This window comes from Mesocricetus auratus, unplaced genomic scaffold, assembly GCF_017639785.1.
Source record: "Mesocricetus auratus isolate SY011 unplaced genomic scaffold, BCM_Maur_2.0 Super-Scaffold_100013, whole genome shotgun sequence".
In the NCBI taxonomy this organism is placed as follows: domain Eukaryota; kingdom Metazoa; phylum Chordata; class Mammalia; order Rodentia; family Cricetidae; genus Mesocricetus; species Mesocricetus auratus.
In genome coordinates this window covers 22,196,656-22,216,140 of record NW_024429196.1, presented here as the reverse complement: position 1 = coordinate 22,216,140, position 19,485 = coordinate 22,196,656, and the positions used below count along the sequence as shown (strand labels likewise).

The 19,485-nt window shown below is 44.5% G+C and overlaps 1 protein-coding gene and 1 long non-coding RNA gene across 4 annotated transcripts in view; one reads left to right on the top strand and one right to left on the bottom strand.

Annotated features, from left to right (window-relative positions):
• Window positions 1-4,573, top strand: part of LOC110342949 — a 53,039-nt gene extending 48,466 nt beyond the window's left edge. For both annotated transcript variants that reach the window (XR_005880742.1, XR_005880744.1), the window contains exon 4: window positions 4,352-4,573. This is a non-coding gene — a long non-coding RNA (uncharacterized LOC110342949). The remainder of the gene's footprint in view (window positions 1-4,351) is intronic.
• Frmd4a (FERM domain containing 4A) overlaps window positions 1-19,485 on the bottom strand; it is a 574,646-nt gene that overhangs the window by 354,195 nt on the left and 200,966 nt on the right. The gene's annotated exons all lie outside the window — the stretch shown is intronic.

The following is a 19,485-nucleotide window of genomic DNA, read 5'->3' as shown; positions in this document are numbered from 1 at the left end:
AAGTGTGAGCTGATGGACAGGTTGAATCTAATGATGCTTGAAATGTCTCAGGTGAGAAAGGAAATGTTCTAGGGTATGAAATACTAGAGCTGTTGGACAGAAATGCAACAGTCTCCAAGTTCCTAGGTGAATTATTCTGTTTGTCCCCCACCCCCAGTCTGTGTGTGTGTGTGTGTGTGTGTGTGGTTTGTGGCTGGAACCAGACACAAAAGATCTTGGGAAAAGTCTCTAAAACCAAAATATAACTGGGGGATGAAGTCATTACCTGAATTATGTGCCTGATAGGAAAAACCTCAGGTGTGAAGGCTGATGGAGCGGGCAGTACCTTGGCCAAGATGATATACTCAACAGATGCTGCCGTGAGAGGGGTGAAGGGTCAATAACATTCTTACAAGGACAAGGGTGGGCAAGGCCGGCTGCAGAGGCGAAGATTCCAGAAAGGGGATTCTGTCGATGGAGTGAATTACACAGCAGTGGAGGAGGGGGAGAATATGCTACAAATGGTGAAGCAATCTCCCTGAACAGGCTCTGAGTTGCAGCCCTCCATGTCCCCAGCAACTGTACACATGCTTTGGGGTTGAAGTCTCAACTGGCTAATGGCTAGATATTGGATTTATGCAGGTGATCAAAGCAACAGCAATCAAAACCAACAGTTGGAAGGCATTTGAGCTGGTATGAATTCTGTATTCTGTAACTGCTGAGCAGACCAGCAGGATCTCTGTGCCCTGGCACATCTCCCTTGGGGATTAATGTATTCAGAGTTCATGACCAGTGGATGCAGGGAACAGGGAATTTCTAACCCAGGGTACTCTGCTCTGGTTCTGTCTGCATGTCCATTTGGTTAGAGAGGTACTTCCTTTTAAGCCCACATCATTAGTGAGACTCCAGGAGTTAGGTGATAAGGTATCTTATGGTCACACAACAACTGGAATGTGGTGGTAGTTAAGCAGGTAACAGGATCCTGTCACGATGGACCACATGGAACTGCAGAATGGGATGCTGCATGTGGGGAAGATTCCCAGTTCTTCTTATTCATGGTCTAAGAGGAATACTACAGAAATTTACACAACATCAAGTATTTCAGGCAAGAGGAGCAAATTGACCCGAACTAGTTGACAGTCTACAAATTCTATGACAGGGTGAAAGAAAGATGCTCTCAGTCATTTAAAATCTTCAGAAATGTGGGTCAGCTTCTGATGCTGACTCAGCACTGAAAGGCCAGGCCCTGTATTACCAGAGGTTAGATGAGGCTCGCTGCAATTTATAGTTGCATTTATATAAATACAGCAAAACAGCTGATTTCTTTAAAACTGATTGTTCTCTTCTATATACCTTTCTGTTTCTTGTAGAATCCTGCTTACATGATTATTTTACTGTTTGGTGAAGAAAGATTTCCTTAGAACCTGGTCAGTCCTGACACACTATATATTTTACTTCCATGACTGATTTAATCATAAGAACAATATTACATGCTATTTGTTACTTTTTGAAAGTTTAACCTAATTTTCTTGTAGAACTGTGGATAGAATCCAGGACCTCAGGCATGTTAGGTAGATGCTCTATCACTGAGCCTAGTCCTTAGACTCATAATTTTATCTTTTTAAGTTAAATTATTTTTTGAGGTATTGGAAATTTTGTTTTTAATCAGTAAATAACAGTTGAATAAATTTATTCCAGGTCTGGGAAATCTAACATTCTCTTCTGACCTCTGTGCGTACCAGGAACACATATGGCTCACATACATACATGCCAGCAAAACACTCACACACATAAAATAAACAAATCTTAAAAATAAATGCATGACATATTATCATTCATTATATCCACTCTACAAGGCAGTATATTACTAGAACGTACTCCTCCTCTCTATGGACTACTACTACATTCATAGGTGCAGAGAGCTGAGAGCTTGAGAATTTTTTCTTTTTTATAAAAGATTTGTTTTGTTTCTTGAGACCAAGTTTCTCTGCGTAACAGCCCTGGCTGTCCTGGAACTCAGTTTGTAGACCAGGCTGGCCTCAAACTCACAGAGACTCACCTGCCTCTGCCCTCCAAGTATTGGGATTAAAGATTTGTACCACTATGCTGGCTTTATTTTTTTCTTAAATAGTGTGTGTGTGTGTGTGTGTGTGTGTGTGTGTGTGTGTGTGTGTGTACAAGAAGAGGCATTGGATCCCCAGGAGCTGGAGAAAATAGGAGGTTGTGAGCTCCCTGATATGGTACTGTGAACTGAACTCGGGTCCTCTGGAAGAGCATAACCACTGAGCAATCTCTCCAGTACCAGATCTTAACAAATTTTATCTTTCACAAATGCAAACATAAAAAACAATGGCATCTTCTCATTTACTGAGGAAATCTTAATGTCTTTCTGTACACGGACACGGCTTAAACACTTAAACACGCAAAGATACACTGGCTACTGGGGTGATAAACTTTGACAGAGTAAAATTTACACACACACACACACACACACACACACACACACACACGGATAAAATAATGAGTACTCTTAAAGTGCTGTTTTTCCAGCTTTCCAGATATTTGTGTTCCCTAACAGGATGCAATTCAGCCCCCACACAAATGCAGCACACCTGTCCCTTCTCCAGGATTTGCCTCCCTGTCCCTCTTATACAATGTTTCCAATGCAAGCTACAGTTTTCATGATTACAGTTGCTGAGGGTTTTTTTTTTTTTTGGTTTTACGAGACAGGGTTTCTCTGTATTGTTTTGGAGGCTGTCGGTCCAGCCTGGCCTCGAACTCACAGAGATCCGCCTGCCTCTGCCTCCCGAGTGCTGGGATTAAAGGCATGCGCCACCAACGCCCGGCTACAGTTGCTGAGGTTTTAACATGTGACTTTTCAGTATTTGGGGATTGTGATTTGGGGGACTTTCAGACTAGAGTTTCAACCCTTCAGGGTTCTAACGTTAGGACTGTGGGGTTAGAGGTGGATTATGGTTGACACAGCATCTGAGTTTGGGTATCTAGAGTTCAGGTCCTCTTTGATTCCCTAAACGCTAATGAAACCTTGGAGAGGAGATCAACTGTAGGGAAGTGTGGCTCTCTCATTTACCAAGTAGGATGGTTAATTGTAATTATGCTAACCTCATTCTCATCATTGTGACTAAATACATGGCATGAACAACTTACAGGATAGATTTATCTAGACTCACATTTTTGGAGGTTTCAAACCATCATGGCTGGGAGGGCATGCTGGAGCAAAACAGCTTACCTAATGACAGCCAGGAAGCAGACAGAATGCTGAGCTACCTGGCTTTCTCCCTACACCTTTTATTGCCATCCCATAGGACAATGCCATCCACAAGTAGAGCAATGATGTTAATCCTCAATTAATCCAATCTGGAAACATCTATGTAAACACATCCAGCAGAATGCTTTGTTAATCTAAGTGATTCTAAGTTACTCAAGTTAACAATCAAGATTGACTATCAAGAAAATAATAACTAGTATGAACACCTACCTTGCTGACCTCTCAGGGCTATTATGAGCCTCACAGGGAATAAAATGTATGAGGGTGTTTTCTGAATTCTCAAAGCGCACTACACCTGTTTGAAGCCATAATTATTGCAATCAGCAAAGTGTCAATTTCTGCCCCCTGTCACTGTGGGTGGAGTCTTTCCCTCTCTCCTCTATCTACAGGTCACTGGTGTCAGTACAGAAAGCTCCATCACCACACGGTAATTTGATGTTGCATCTTGTGAGACATGCTCGATGTGGGGCAGCCTCTTGTTACAGCTTGATGAATGCATTAATTTTCAGAAGCAGACACAAGGAGAAAGGACATGACTGAATTAAGGTTTTATGTGTATTTCCCAGAGGAATACACAACTGAACCATAAATGCTAAATTGAGCCTTCTGAAACACTGATAAAGAGCCTCATTCTCAAATAGTCTCAATCCTTGAATAGTGTCTCTGCTTCACATTGGCAGATATGTGTGTTATATAGCGTGTGTCTGCTCTGGGGCACTCACTCACACATGATTAGGGAATAGGCAGGAAGAGAAGGTGCGAAGGTTTTATAAAATGACTCCATTTGTGAATAATATTACACAATAGCGAATAATTTCAGCATCAGTCCACATAGTGATTACCTTGGCTTCAAGAATTCAAGACTCCATTTTGAGGTGTCAGAGGCAGATAGAAACTCACCGCAAGGGGCCACTTTCATAAACGAGTACTTACAATACATACAAGATACTGGCCATGGGTTTATCTTCTACTGTCAACTCAGCTGAAAGCTGAGTATAGCTCAGGTGGCAGCATTCTCAGAGCCATTCTTGTGGTATTCTAATAGTAAGAAGAACCTGAAGGGTCATTCTGTTTTGTCTTTAGGGAAAAACTTACAGGGATTGGAGTCATCTTGATCTTCCAATGGGAAACATACTTAAGGCTAACCTGAAGTCATCTACAAACCTAACATTTATCTTCAGTGCTGTGAGGACCTAACCAAAGACATTTGAGATAAAAAGAGATTGTTGGCATTACTCCCAGAAGACACTTGGATACTGTTTTGTGTGATATAATGCCAGGGTGAAAACTGCCTCTTTCAATAAAACTTTATCAAGTACCTGCTGTGTAACAGGTGCTTTCCTGCACACACTGCACTACCTACCTCCTTCTCCTCTTATATGTTCCACACTTACATACATACGTGCAAACACATGCACATACATGTACATACACACCCTTCAAATAGGCTGCTAAACTAGAGGGAAGCCCTCTAGCGCCTTCATAACCTCTTTTGCTCAATTCCTAGGGAGCAGCAATTTGACAATCAGGGAACCATCCTTTGTTGGCACTTTGCTCCTTCCTCAGGACAAGTTACCACATGGGGCTAAGCTGACTAGCTCTTCTGGGCAAGGGGATTTGTGCCAACCATTTACTGAGCCAGATGGACTTTCAAATCCTGGGCAAAGGGACAATTCCACAGAGGACATTGTACACTAATTCCAGCCCCTTCATTATGCAGCTGAGAGGGCAGTGTGCTCAGCCTCAGTTTGAGACTCTACAGGAGGACACGTTGGGAAAGGAAGCTGCAGGTCCGTGCCTGGGCAAGGTCCTTCCAGCCCATGGAGCTGTCTTACTACCTGCTTACCAGGCCAGGTTTTGTACCATCACAGTAAAGAACTGATCCCAGTGAGATAAATATGCTGAGTGAATGAGACAGATAGGTTGAGAAAAGAAAGGCACCTGGCTTTGTAGAAGAAGATAACCTGGGTATCTAAACCACTCAGACTTACAGGTTGTCATCATCTCTGTAAACAGAGACAACCACGATCACCCCAATGAAATCATAGCTCCTTGCTCCTTTTGTATAAAGATAACTCATTTAGTAACAATAGTCCGTAAACTCATAAGTGCCATTAAGTTTATGGGATTGCTCCCAGTCTGAGACCCTTTGAGCTATCAATTTTGTTTTTAACAACTTCCCTGGGACCTCTGAAAGCACAGTAGTCAGTTTGGGTCTGTGCTGAAGCTGTTTCTAATGCTGTCTTTCTTCAGCTCAGGCATGCAGTAAAGGCAAATGGTGCAGTAGAAGCAAATATCAGAATCCATGGATGTCTGCCCATAATCCCAGTGTTCCTGTGATGAGACGGGAGTCAGAAATAGGAGCATCCCTAGAAGGGCACAGGCCAGCTAGCCTGGTGGAGGCAGCAACAAACAACAGAGACCCTGTACCAAACAGGTGGAAGGGTTGAAAGCCAGAGGGTGTCCTCTGACCTCCATGAATCCCTCCTTCCCACATGCACACATGCACACATCACACACCACACACACACACACACACACACACACACACACCACAACACACACAACACACACAACACACACATAAACACACCACACACACCACACACACACACATAAACACACCACACACATATCCATGCATACACACACCACACACCACACACACACACCACACCAACCACACACCACACATCACACACCACACACACCACACACATGCACACACATGCACACATCACACACCACACACACACACACACCATACACCACACACACACCACACACACACCCATGCGCACACCACACACACCACATACACATAAACACACCACACACACACCCATGCGCACACCACACACACCACATACACATAAACACACCACACACACACAGCCATGCACACACACACACCACACACCACACACACACCACACACACCACACACCACACATCACACACCACACACATATACACACATGCACACATCACACACCACACACACACCACACAGCACACACACACATACCACACACCACACACACCACACACCACACACACCACACATACCACACACCACACACACCACATACACCACACACACCACACACCACACACACCACACACACCACACACCACACACACCACACACCACACACCACACACACACATAAACGCACCACACACACAGCCATGCACACACACACCACATACACACACCACACCACACACCACACACATACACACACACATGCACACATCACATACCACACACACCACACACACACATAAACACACCACACACACCACACCACACACACAGCCATGCACACACACACACCACACACACACCACACCACACACCACACACATACACACACACATGCACACATCACACACCACACACACCACACACACACATAAACACACCACACACACCACACACCCACACACCACACACACACACCACACCACACACCACACATGCACACATCACACACACCACACACCTTTGCATCAAGCACCTTCAATAACTTTAGTGCAGGTGGACCACAGGTCACACTTGGGAAAAATGTTCTTCCAGAAAATCTTGATGGCAGTTAGCATCTTTATTCAGTCATTGATACAGTGATAAAATGTTCTTCCCAACCCTAGGATTTGGTTCATTTGCATTATAGAGAGAGGAAAACCAAATCACACCAAATCTGAAGTTAGCAAACCAGTTCCAATTCCTAAATTTGCAAGAAAATGCCTCAGAATTCCTTCTGCAGAGTCCACACTTAGCTCCCAAGATCTCCAGCTTTGTAAGGAGAAAAGGAAAAATGGGGTGTAATGAATTTGCTTTCTATTTCCATTTTGTCCCAGCATAAAGGAACATGCGTCATTGGACTCCTCCAAACGGGGCCAGGCTAATACCGTCACTTCCAGCTACGGCTTCACTCTGCACAGAAAGATGTTTCTATACTGTGATACTGACAGGAGTTGGACTGCTCTTGTTTGGCATTCATCCACAGCCACGAGACATGCTCAGCTGACTGCTCTTTATGCCATGACTTCCTTGTTCATGGTAGCAAAGGTAGTTATCAATGCTAGAGATGAAACAGAACCACTTGGCAAGAGCCCCTCCCCACAAAACACAGAATGGTGCCCATAGCTTTGTTAGGCACCTACTCCCTGCCTCCATGAAACACACTTCAGCTAACAAACTTTGGGTGTTAAGTAGATGATCTGATTCCAAATAGAACCATGCTCCATTCAGGCTTCTGCATGAAGAAGAGCTCTCTGAAGAAAGGCTACTCACACAGGAGCACACTGTTGAACACCATGACTCATAGAAGTTCATATGCCATGTACTTCAAACATTTACAAAATTGTCCCATGATAAATGTTTGTAGCTGTGACTTCCGCTTATGTCATCATGAGAGAAAGTATAAAGCCAGGTACAGAGGGAGTTTCTCTCCTCCTATCCTGATCATATCTGTATGATCAGGTATCCAGCATATCAGCCTTGAGGACTAGAAAAGAGATGGCCTGCTACAGTGGTAGCAATTTCTCACAGCAGACAACGGGCCTTGAATGGCTTTGATGTGCCAACCCGTCAACCAGACTCAATTCTTCTACCTGACTTGTAGTTTGAGATACTGTCCTCTACTGCAAATAAACACAAGGCTGGGTATCAGAGATCAGTGGTCCACTCTATAGACCAGAGCTCACCTATTTTGGGGCTAGGACAGTCACTTACATCACTTCCCATGAAAAGGACCACAAAGGCGTTGGTTCCCATTTAAGCCTTCTTCCTTCAGCCTCCTTACCCTCCTTCTTCTAACCTACTGTTCCCAGTCAGCCCTACACAGAGGGGCATGTTGCCTCCTCTTGGTAACTGTAACAAAACTTTCCCTTCCTTCCTCCCTCCCTGTCCTCTCCCTTCTTCCTTCTCTGCCCCCTCTCTCCCTTCCTTCTTTCTTTTTTCCTTCCTTTTTTTCTTTCCTGATAGGATCTCACTATATAGCTCAGACTGACCTGGAACTTGAAAAACTCCTGTCCTAACCTGTAGAGTGCTGGAGTTACAGACACAAGCCACCGTATCTGACATAAACCATCCTTTCAAAGGCAATTTACTTTCTGATCTATTGACCTCCCCGTACGTGCATGGCATAAAAACTCCTGAGACTGCTGTAGAAGTTTCTTAGTAAATGCCTGGCTCTTCTTAACCGTGTTAGTCGTCCCTTCACCTGGGTGTAAATCAGGACATTCCCGAACATTCTCTGAGAAACTTACTAAAAGAAAACTTGTCTCGATAGGATAAGATAGCGGTATAGTAGATGGATGCTGTAGAGGGAAGCAGCTGCACGCTGGCTCCCCCTGAGCTGTTGTCCCCTCTGTGTGCCACCATACCCCAGTGCAGATGGCGTGTGGAAGGAACCCAGCACATGCTCAGCGCTGCACCCATGGTAGCTTTGGCAGTTGCGCTTCTCGTACAACCAAAGCCTCCATGACTGTCATTTAACACCCTCTACATGAGGCTCTGACGCTTTGTGGGGAACAGGCTGTCTTATCAGAAAGCCTCAGAAAGGCAAAGGCAGAGAGATTGAATGGGGCTCAGAAGCTCACCCTTTGAGAGCTTGCCTTGCAACTCAGTGCCCCTGGGTATGCTGGGAAAACAGACTGCCTCGCACAATGGCCCGAAAAACATACCAGTCAGTGGAACAGAGTGAGCTGTGGGTAGCTATCGCTCTCTCTCCATCTATTCATTTGTGCTCACTGTCCTGTGAAAACCTGCTCTCTGTGAAATTGGTGGAGTCATGATTTTGGGGATAGACCATCTGCCTGGTCCCAAATGGGATTCATGAACTTGGAGGAATTTGCATTAACTGTTCATTGCAGCAAGAGGAATCCATTTATTTCACAGCTCTGAGATTTTGCACTTTTTTTAGAACCACAGCCTGCGTGCAAGGGTGTTGGGCCTTTCCATTAGCACTGTGGCCCCTTTTATTTTATTTTGCTTTACTCTTTCCAAATCCATTGCCTTCAACCTTAATATAATCAGCAGCAAATCCACTGTGCCTCGGTATTCCTCTCCATCCTATTTCAAATCAAAAGCCTCCATCCTCTGTGGGCCGTATTGTACATTTCTATTTTACATTAATAAACATGAAAATCATCAAAATGGGGGTATACTATTCTATCTGTTTGCAAAGAAGGAAAACCTAATTAGGTAAACAGAGGAATGGGAATGTTGATTAATTTAATTATTTGTTTAACCAAGGGCCAAACACAAAGCTCATTGCGGTTCTGACACCTGGAAACAAAAGTATCTTTGCAGTGTATGAGCTCACATTTTTCCGTAGAAGAGAGAACATGTGGTCAGCTGTGATAACTCAGCTTCTAACAGTGCCTCAAAACTTGTTAATATGAATATCAAGTCCATTGATATAAAGGATTTCATTAAATTTTCATGCATTTTCAACACATCATGGAAAAACTTACTCTTAAAAGAAATCAGTTTTTAATGATTTGCAACTTAGCGAGGTCTGTAATACCAGCTATGTGGGGGCTGAGGAGGAGATCTCCAGTTCAAAACCTGCCTGGCTAAGCAACTTACAGAACAATGTCCTATCTCAAAAAGGGATGGGAGCATAGGTACCAGCATGCTCGAGGACCTAGGCTCAAGCTACAGTGGTTTACATTTTATGCTTCATAATGGGAAGGAAGGGTTATCTCAAACTAGCAGAATCTAGGAGAGTCAATGGTTAGAGAGGATTTTTACCATAAATCTCTTCATACTCAGCTCATAGGGACATGTATGCTTTCAGCTGAGTTAATGGATTGATGTTTTTTTCGGGTCTGATTATTGAGAAAAGTTTTTCAGACCTCTTTAACCAGGTTACAGCTTAACACAGCAAAGAAAGCATGTCTTCAAAATCCTTTACTCCTGCCCATCCCATGAGAGCTTATTTATATGTGTTATACTTTAAAGCCACCAGTGAGAAGTCACAGTGCCTATTGCCTAAGGTGGTGGCAGACTCATGTGATCCCAGCACATGGGAGGCTGAAGCAGGAGAATAGAGAATTTAAGGCCAGCCTGAGCTATGTGTAGCAAGACCCCATCTCTAAAACTAAAACAAACAAAACAAATGGCATCGTTGGTTTGCTCAAGTATGGGAGAGCCACCAGTGAGCAGCCAGGAGGTAAACAAAGAGCTCCCCTATTTTAAGCCCAGCTTCTTGAGTTCTTGTGTGGGACTTGGAGGTCCCCACCACTATCAGCTTCAGAATGATGTGACTGTATGATTCCAGATACTGGTGGTGGGTGGGCATGTATGTGCGTGCACACATGCGCGCGCATGAATGCTGGAAACAAACCATCCCGGTTTGCCGGGAACTGAGAAGGCTCCTCAGGGCTTGGGAATTTTAGCACTAACCCTGAGAAAATCCCCAAGGTGAATTGGGAACAATTGGTTTGGAGTGGGCATGCAGTTTTGGGGTGAGAGGTACTCTGAACTGTACAACTTGTTTTACCTGTATCGGGCCCAAAATGTTGCCATAAAGACCTCAGTGATGACTGCAGGCTGGTGAAGCGGTTTGCACACAATCCGACACACAAGCACAGAGAAATGTGAGCTAATGGTTACTATTTTCCTCTTGGGATTCCTTGCTTTCTTCGTATTGACAGCAATTCTGTGTGGGCAGAAACACTTAAATGATGTTCTCAGTAAATTGGGTCTTGGTGGAATCCAGAATGTTCAACAAAGACCGGAGCAAACACCAGACTCATTGACCTCAGTTTGCCTCTGTTAGAAATAGGTATCAAATCAGAAAAACCCTTTTTATTCAGGGATAATTATAATTTAATTTGTCTATTCACCACGTAGATTTCAGTCACTTGCAACCAATAGTGAATCTAAGCAACAATACGGCACAGGCCACGTTACTAAAATGGAAGAGGAAACAGAAACTAAGAATTACCTTTGAAGAGCCCTGTTACCGTGGCTTCTGTTGGATACTGAAAGAGGAGGTGGGGATTGTTTGCTATTTACAAGGAGGGGAATAGGGTTCCTCTATGTTTATAAAGTCCCCTTGGTGTCTGGAAGGACAATAGAAGCTATGAAGGCTAACCGTCTGGGATGCAAATTCATCTGACTTTTCCTTACACTAATGACCTTATTTATGAAAAGGGGAAAGTAACTTGGTCCCTGGGCAGAGATTTGCTGAGATGATTGAAAAGGAAAATTAAAGACTGGGCAAACCAATCACAGCTGGGTGTTCAGCAAGTCACATTACATAAGTGTACATGCCTCTGCTTAGGGTCCCCAGCCTGTCCATTCTGCAAGTAGGAAGAGTGCTTCTGTTAGTCCTGGACCCTATGCAACCTATAGCTAAGAACTAATTCACTTGCCTTCTGAGGGTAGTCATGATAGACATTTAAAAATTATTCATTGTTTATCCATTGTGTATGTGTGTGTGTGTGTGTGTGAGAGAGAGAGAGAGAGAGAGAGAGAGAGAGAGAGAGAGAGAGAGAGAGAGAGAGAGAGAGAGAGAGAGGAAAGGCGGTGGGGAGAGAGAGAGGGAGGGAGGGGGAGAGGAGAGATATGACTCTGGGATCAAGGTCAGGTCTTTAGGCCTACACACAAGTGTCTCTAGTCACCAAGCTATCTTGCTAACTTTTGTGTATTTATTTTTGTTAGATCCCATGTCCTGAATCTATTCATATGTCTGTCCATTTGTTCACACATCTCTTCACCCCTGGCTTTAATATAGTTTTTCTCTTCAGAAACTTATCCTGAGATCTGCTAGTAAGGCAGGCTGAGAGGCAGGCCTAATGGCAGGTATTTGTGTTATAGGACTGGAGCCTTGTGATTGGCTGAATGCCTTTCTCTTGGGGTGGGGCCAGCCATCATTAGACTAAGTTGTTTCCGGGGCTCTCCCTTGCCTTCTCTTCTATAACTCCACTTTAGTACCTGTCTACGTCCCTTCTACTTTCCACCATGAACCAAATACAGGTCTTGCACTCTTGGGCTCCCGAGCCCCAGTAAACAAATCTCACTTTTTATAAACTACCCAGCCTCAAGTAGTCTACTATAGCGAGAGGAAACAGATCAAGTTGTCATCTACCGGCCACCTGCATGCCTGTCTGACTACCTGTCATCAATGTACCCATTCTGGGTTGCCTCGTGATGTACACCACGTTTCTGGGCACCGAGAGGGAGGAATGGTGCTCTAGTGGATTTCTCAGTCCCCTCTGCAGTTGCCAGCTCTTGCATCAGCACCATGGGTGTCGGGGAAGGCTGAATCCTGCCAGGCTTCCGGAAAAACAAGCCACCCTTGGAACATTTTGATAATAGGGAAGGACAAGAACTCAAATGCAGTTTCCTCCCTACGAGCCTTCCTTTATCAGCCTCACCCCTTTTCTCATATGAGAATTCTTTGCATATCTGAAGACAGTTGTTGTGACATCTTCCTTTGTCTTTTTATTCTGGATGAATACCTTCAGTTCCATCCCAATAAAAATCAGATTTTCTCCTCTAAACACAATGTCCCAGGTTACTAATGTTTGCAGTATGGGATCTTGGGGTTCTCTCATTGTGGGATGCAGTTTACCCTCGGTAGCTCTTCAGGGCTTCACCTGACCTCATACCTCTCCTTACGTCCTCCTTCATAGATGCCTTCCTCCGAGCAATGCCCTCTACTCTCTCAGTTCAGGGTCTACTTTTAGGAGGCTCCATGAAGATACCAATTTTCACATGTGAGAAGGGGGAAGGGAGGCTTCTTACAGAAAAGATCACTATCCCAGCTCTCATAGTTCACAATGCAGGGGTGGCTGAGGGCGGGCTCCTGTCATTGTTACACTAACCCTCTGCAGTGACCTCAAAGGCAAGGAGGACTTGTGGTCTTATCACAGACCTGTAAGGAAACCCTAAGGGAGAAAGAAGGCTGTTGGGGTTCATCCCACCTCCACAGTCTTGCCATCACCACACCAAAGCCCCGTTCTTGGAACGCCCCTAGCACTTGGAATCTGCTCACTCTCACAGCTGATCTTTCTGTCAAGTTTGCTTTCAGTGTCACCTAGTTCCCACAGGCTCTGCTGCTGGCTTTCTGAAGGGTATTTCCATGGGGGAGGGAAGGGTGTCTAATGTGATTGCCGCTGTCCAGTTTCCCCTTCATTGTCCACTGTTCCTCCCTGGGCCGGGCAACCAGCCCCAAGTGTGCACGGGATGAGGTCACTTGCCAGCACCATTTCCCACACAGAACTGGCTGGTCCAGAGTTGTACTGTCACCTGGTGTAGGAGAACAAAGCCCCTCTCTCCCATCTTCTTTCCCAGAATTCTGGGAATCAGGCCAGCTTCATTCTGTGTTTTCAAACATGCTAGTTTCGGTGGCAGCTTTTACAGTGATTATCTCACTACAGCCTTGGCCTCAAAACACCTTATTTATTGTGGATGACAAAAAAGTTCACTCTTTCAACCACTAAGAAAGAAAGAAGGTATAGTTTTACTGGAATGTTTTCACTCGTGGGAAAATATTTCTTTGTCCCTCGGAGTGTGCCATTGGCCACAGTGTAGATTGATTGGATGGGACCAGCCTACTTCAGGGAGCCAGGGCTCACAGGTCAGACACCCAGGTATTTTCTAGAACTTGTTTTGCGCTGTGTTTCTAACATCGTGGATTTATCCCCTGGGCCCATAAGTTTCTAATTGCTTTGCAAGGCACAGACTCTTCCGTATAAATAAGTCTAGTTTTATTCCGAGAGAGCAAAGGTGTGACATTCTTAGGGAGGGAGAGAAGAGCAGAAATGTCTCTGGAGTGGGTGGCGGTGCTGTGACTGTGTGACACACAGTTAGCATAAAATAGTAATGTTTTGCTGGCTGCAGGGAGAATATTTATAGCAGAGACCTAGGAATGACTGTGGAGGAAAAGCCTTCTGCGTAGTCATGGGGAACAAGGCTCCAAGGTGGCATCTTGTCTAAGCAATGGCCTTGTCCCTGCCTGAAGCCTGGAAGCTGCATGCTCACCAAGAAAGGACATTTGTGTTAGCCAAAGACCATGTACAAGTTATACTTCCTATAGCTCAACCTCCCAAGAATGGAAAAGGTAGGCAAGGGAAAGATGGCAGACAGTAAGGAGTTTAGGGGCTTGTCGATACATTTTGCATTGCTATGCAGAATCCCAGGAGGAAGGGCCACACACTCCCGAGTGGGAGGCTGAGAACTTGAGAACACCACTGTCTGCATGGCACGGCGAAGGTACAACTTTGCAGGGCCCTGAGAGGGACTCAGACAGGAATTGTAGAACTCGGTCGGGGAGAATGGGATGGAGTTAGAACTGGGGGCATCACCTGAAGCTTCAGCAATTGCCTAGGGATCAAAGGCCCTTTGCATGGAAACCCCCCTGCCAATGAGGCATCCCCAGTATTTGAAACCTTCTAATTTTATGAACTGTGTCTAGTACAGCCCACAGGCTAGGTCCAGTGCGCTATGACACATTCTTTGGTTGATGTCAATTCGTATGCTTTCTAGTTACCTTTCTCATCGTGGTGACTGAATAGCAGTCAAGATCGAACATGAGGGAGGAAGGGTTTATTGATCTCACAGTTAAAGAGGATACAGTACATTATTACAGGGAAGGCATGGTGGCTGGGGTTCTGTGGGTAGCCACAGGACTGCACTCAAGACTTTATGGCTTGTTATATCTCAACAAAGTAGGAAGCAGAGAGCTTGGTTGAGAAGTGAGTCCACTGTCTATAAGCCTTCAAAACCTACCACCTACTCCAGTGAGCTGATTTCACTAACTAAGTACACTTCCTAAAGGCTCCACAGATTCCCTAAGCAGCACCACTAGCTATGAGTTCAAACACAGGAGCCTACTGGAGCATTTCATAGGCAAACCATTCCAGTTTCAGATTTCATTAAAGAGAAATACTCAAATTAAGTATCATTGAAGTGGCTGTCCCAAGGCTCTGATTGCATAGACCATCAAGACAGCAAATAGCACCAAACTTGCTTTAACTTCAAAGTGTGAACAGGATTTCAAGAAAAGAGAGGAGAGAAAAAACATATGTATGTACATACGTATGTATGTATGTATGTATGTATGTATAGAAAAATATCTCCCACGCAGCATTAGGATAAACCTCAAAACACTTTTACTACTTTGGAGACAATAGCTATATAAAAAAAATCCCATTGTCTACATTATCACTTATTTCCTGAACTGATTTGTTGAGTCTTCATTTTCCTTAGGAGAAGTTTTGGCCTTTCTCATTTGCTGTCTGGCTACATCAGCAAGATTTATTATGTGGGTATCAAGTTCTCAAGAGGAATTACCAGTGGTTTTAACAACCCAGGCTAGTCTTTTACAAGATAATTAACATGGTATTCAGAGCACAGATTTTTTTTCTGGAAAATTCAACTTTGTACTCCATAGAGAGAACTTTGATATTGGTTGAGTTTCTACTTATCAAGGGGTAACTTATACTCTCATCAACCCCACCTCAAGATTGCCTTGTAACTTCCATCACCCGAGCTAGGATGAGTTCGTTTTCTTTTATGTTTCTGATATGTTAATTTGTGTTCCAGCAAGTTAAGCAGGTGGAGTTTGAGTGATTTGGTTGCTCACTCCCCAAGCCAGGCAGAGTCCTCATGTCTCCTTTGCTGGGGGCACTTGACCATGTAGAGGCTCAATACAGTGAGTACATGGCCATTTAGCACTTAGATTCACTTTCTCTGTTTAATAAATGTCACGCTCATCTGCCTGTTGCCTTCTTTGGAAAGAGTGTTAGTCATGATGAAGCTGGGCACTCTGATGCCCTGGTCTCAGCTAGGCAAGGAGCTTTGCTGCAACAGAACTGGGACAACCTATCCAAGGTGAGGTATGGCTGTGAAAGATGCTGTTGCTGCTGGCATTGGTCAGATGCCAGGGTAGAACACAGATCCTCAGGAAGGCTGCAAGCTTGTGACTCCAGCACCTACCATAGAGCTTGGTACATAGTATACCTTTATCAATTCTCATCAAGTCAGACATCAGGAAAAGGTGAGTTTTTGGTGGTTATTCTCATTGAATGACCTCAACATGGACTCCTGTGTTGTTTACATGAACTGGATACTGTTAAGGACTTAGAGATTAACAATATCCAAGAATCCATATGGATGTGGTTGGCACTGGGGGAGGGAGCGGCCATCAGACAGTGTGATTTTAGGGCTAGCCTGGTACACAGCAGTAGAGCTTCAGACCTTAGAGGGTATGTTGTGGTTATTTTCTTTTGTTACTGTGACAAAGTACTTGAAAAACACAATTTAAAGGTTAAAAAGGTTATTTTGTCTCATGGTTTCAGAAGCTCTAATCTATAGACTTGCCCATGTTCTTGGTTAAAGTGTCGTGGTGATAGGGGTGGGGGTAGAGGTTGTTTTTCACTTCTCAGTAGACAGAAAGAAGTGAAAAGGGAATACTGGTACTTGTCTCATCTTCTCCTTTTTCTGTTTGTACTCCTTCCTCTTCTGCCAATGTATATATGCTGCCTATATTTGGATTAGTTCACCCTTTCAGTTAATCCTTCTGGAAAGTCCTCCACAACGCACCCAGAGGTATCCCCAATCCCCTATGAAATTCTAAATTCAGTAGAGCTGTAAACAAAGACTAAGTGTCACAGAGGTTATCTGGCAAGAGCAAGGCAGGAGTAGATGGGAGTTGGGGCATGGGACTTGCAAAGACATAGCCTGGGTATGGAGAAAGAGCCAGCAACAGAAAGAAGCGTGGTGCTGAGAACTGCTGCGTAAGGTCAGGGCCCCAGTGACAATATGACCCACACAAGATGCCACAGGGGCAGAAGTGCCTAGCAGGAAAGACTACTCCATGCAGAATATCTTTTGGATCTCAGGACAGGACTAGCTTGTAGGTGGAGACCACAGGACCAAGGAGACTGTGGGATGACAGTGGCAGCATTCCAAACGAACCTGGTACAAACAAGCTCTCAGAAGCTTAGATGATTTGGAAACTGTCTTAGCTGATTTACAATGGTTTCTTCCCCACCAAACAAAGTGCCTATAGGCTAAAACCCAGGAAACGTATGAAAACCTCTGTGAGAACACATGCACTAAGGTGTCAGCATCTTAGGAGGTGAGTCTTCTCCATGCAGGAGGCACTTAAGACTCCACGCTTTACCTGCTGAAGACACAGTGGTGCAAAGCTTAGTAGGAAGAAAGGTAGGCTGTTAGCTGAAATGATGGTCATCTGGATTTGAAACGACAATACTAAAGTTCCTAATGTGATAATGAGGCTTCTCTGTCTTCTAGAGAAAGTGTGCCTTGAGCAAGTGGGAGCTCATGGACCCCAGTCTGACAGCTGGGAAACCAGCATAGGACGGAACCAGGCCCCCCTGAACACGGGTGTCAGTTGGGGAGCCTGGGCAGTCTGTGGGACCTCTGGCAGTGGAACCAGTATTCATCCCTAGTGCAAGAATGGGCATTGGGAGCCCATTCCCTATGGAGGGATACTCTCTCAGGCTAGATACATAGGGGAGGGCATAGGTCCGGCCCCAAATGATGTGACAGACTTTGATGATCCCCCCCATCGGAGGCCTCGCTTTCCCTGGGGAGTGGATAGAGGGTGGGATCTGGGATTGATGGGGATAATGGGAGGATGGGAGGGAGAGGGAACTGGGATTGGTATGTAAAATAAGATTGTTTTTAATTTAAATAAAAATTAATAAAAAACAAAAAAGAAAGTGTGCCACACACACCATACACTTGCATATTCATATATAATGGACAAAGTAAAAATGAGTAGGATCTACTTGTACACACCATATTCAGTAAATAAAATGCATTTACAGGCAATAGATAAATATTTTTGACCTTTAATATAGGAAGAAAACTGGCCTAGAAATGATCAGCAGTGAGCCAAGAAGAGACTTGACATTATAGCTTGGCATTTTATCATTTAATGAAGACTAGCTGCTTCCATTAGCAATGTCTATCAGAGCCTGTTGCTCCTAAAAGGATTCTTTAAAATTCAAGATTAGATATGCTTAACTCCCCTTGCCTTTGACTGTCCTTTGAAAAGCAGCCCTCTTTCCCTCACTGTTCACTGCCACCTAGTGAATTTATGTGGGAAAGAAAGGATCTCCTGGAAGGAAATGCCTTAACCAGCTTTAGCCAGGGATGCTCTTAGGTGTCAAATTATAATGAAGCAGGGTGGGTAGGAGCTCTTGGCAATAGAGTCCAGATGAGACCATGTCATCCAACCCAGCCAGGGAAGATGGGTAAACAAAGCCATTATCCAGTGGTCATGGTGAGCAGCTGGTGAGACTGCACAGGGCTTCCTGCCTGACAGGCAGGCTCCACAGACTGAACCACACACAGGGGGATATGGTAGGATGTGTATGCCTTGTGGATTTAAGGGTTATGGAGTAAGGCGTGTGTGGAATGCTGAGGCCACTGTGTACACACGAGGCATCAAAAGTCTGCTAATGAGACTCCCTGGGGTGACCATTTCCTGAAGTGAAGAGAGTGCTAATTAGAATGGAAGTGGAGGCTTGTGCAACTCTTCCTACCCCCAAGTTTGTCCTGGGCTAGTCCACCCTCAGTGTGAACAGGCAAAACCCCTGCTAAATGGAGTACCAGCCCACACCCAGTGTCACCGGTACTCAAAGGAAACACTGCCCCCTTCCCAGCAAAACTGTAAGAGAGAGGTGGGCAGGGACTGACTCGCTGAGTTACATCATTGTCATGACTCAGCTTGACTGTGTTTCAGCATCTTCTCTGCCTCTCTGGTGGGACTTTCTCAGGTTGGAGGAATGCCTTCTGTGCAGTCTACCCCACAGAAACACTGAAGCTATGCAATGGCTGCTGTCATGAAGTATGTATGTATGCTGGTATGCACTCCTGAATGTCTGGTCGTATTTGAATGTGTTCTGTGCATGCTAGTATTTGTATGCATGTATGCATGGCTGTATATCTATGAATATGCATGCATGTGTGTATGTGTGTCCAATATGTGTGGGAACAATAAGAGATAGATGGTCTTCAGTCTCTTATTGATGTGCATGACCTTTAATGGGTAAGTTTTAATGACAAAAGTAAAAGGCTTGATAAGGCTGTTTTGGATTAGAGAAAAAAAGAAACAAAGAATTCCATGACTTCAATAATTTATTGAGAGCTGAGGATTTAGCTTAGTTGGTAGAGTGTTTGATTTGAACAAAGCCTTCAGTTTGATTCATAGTAACAG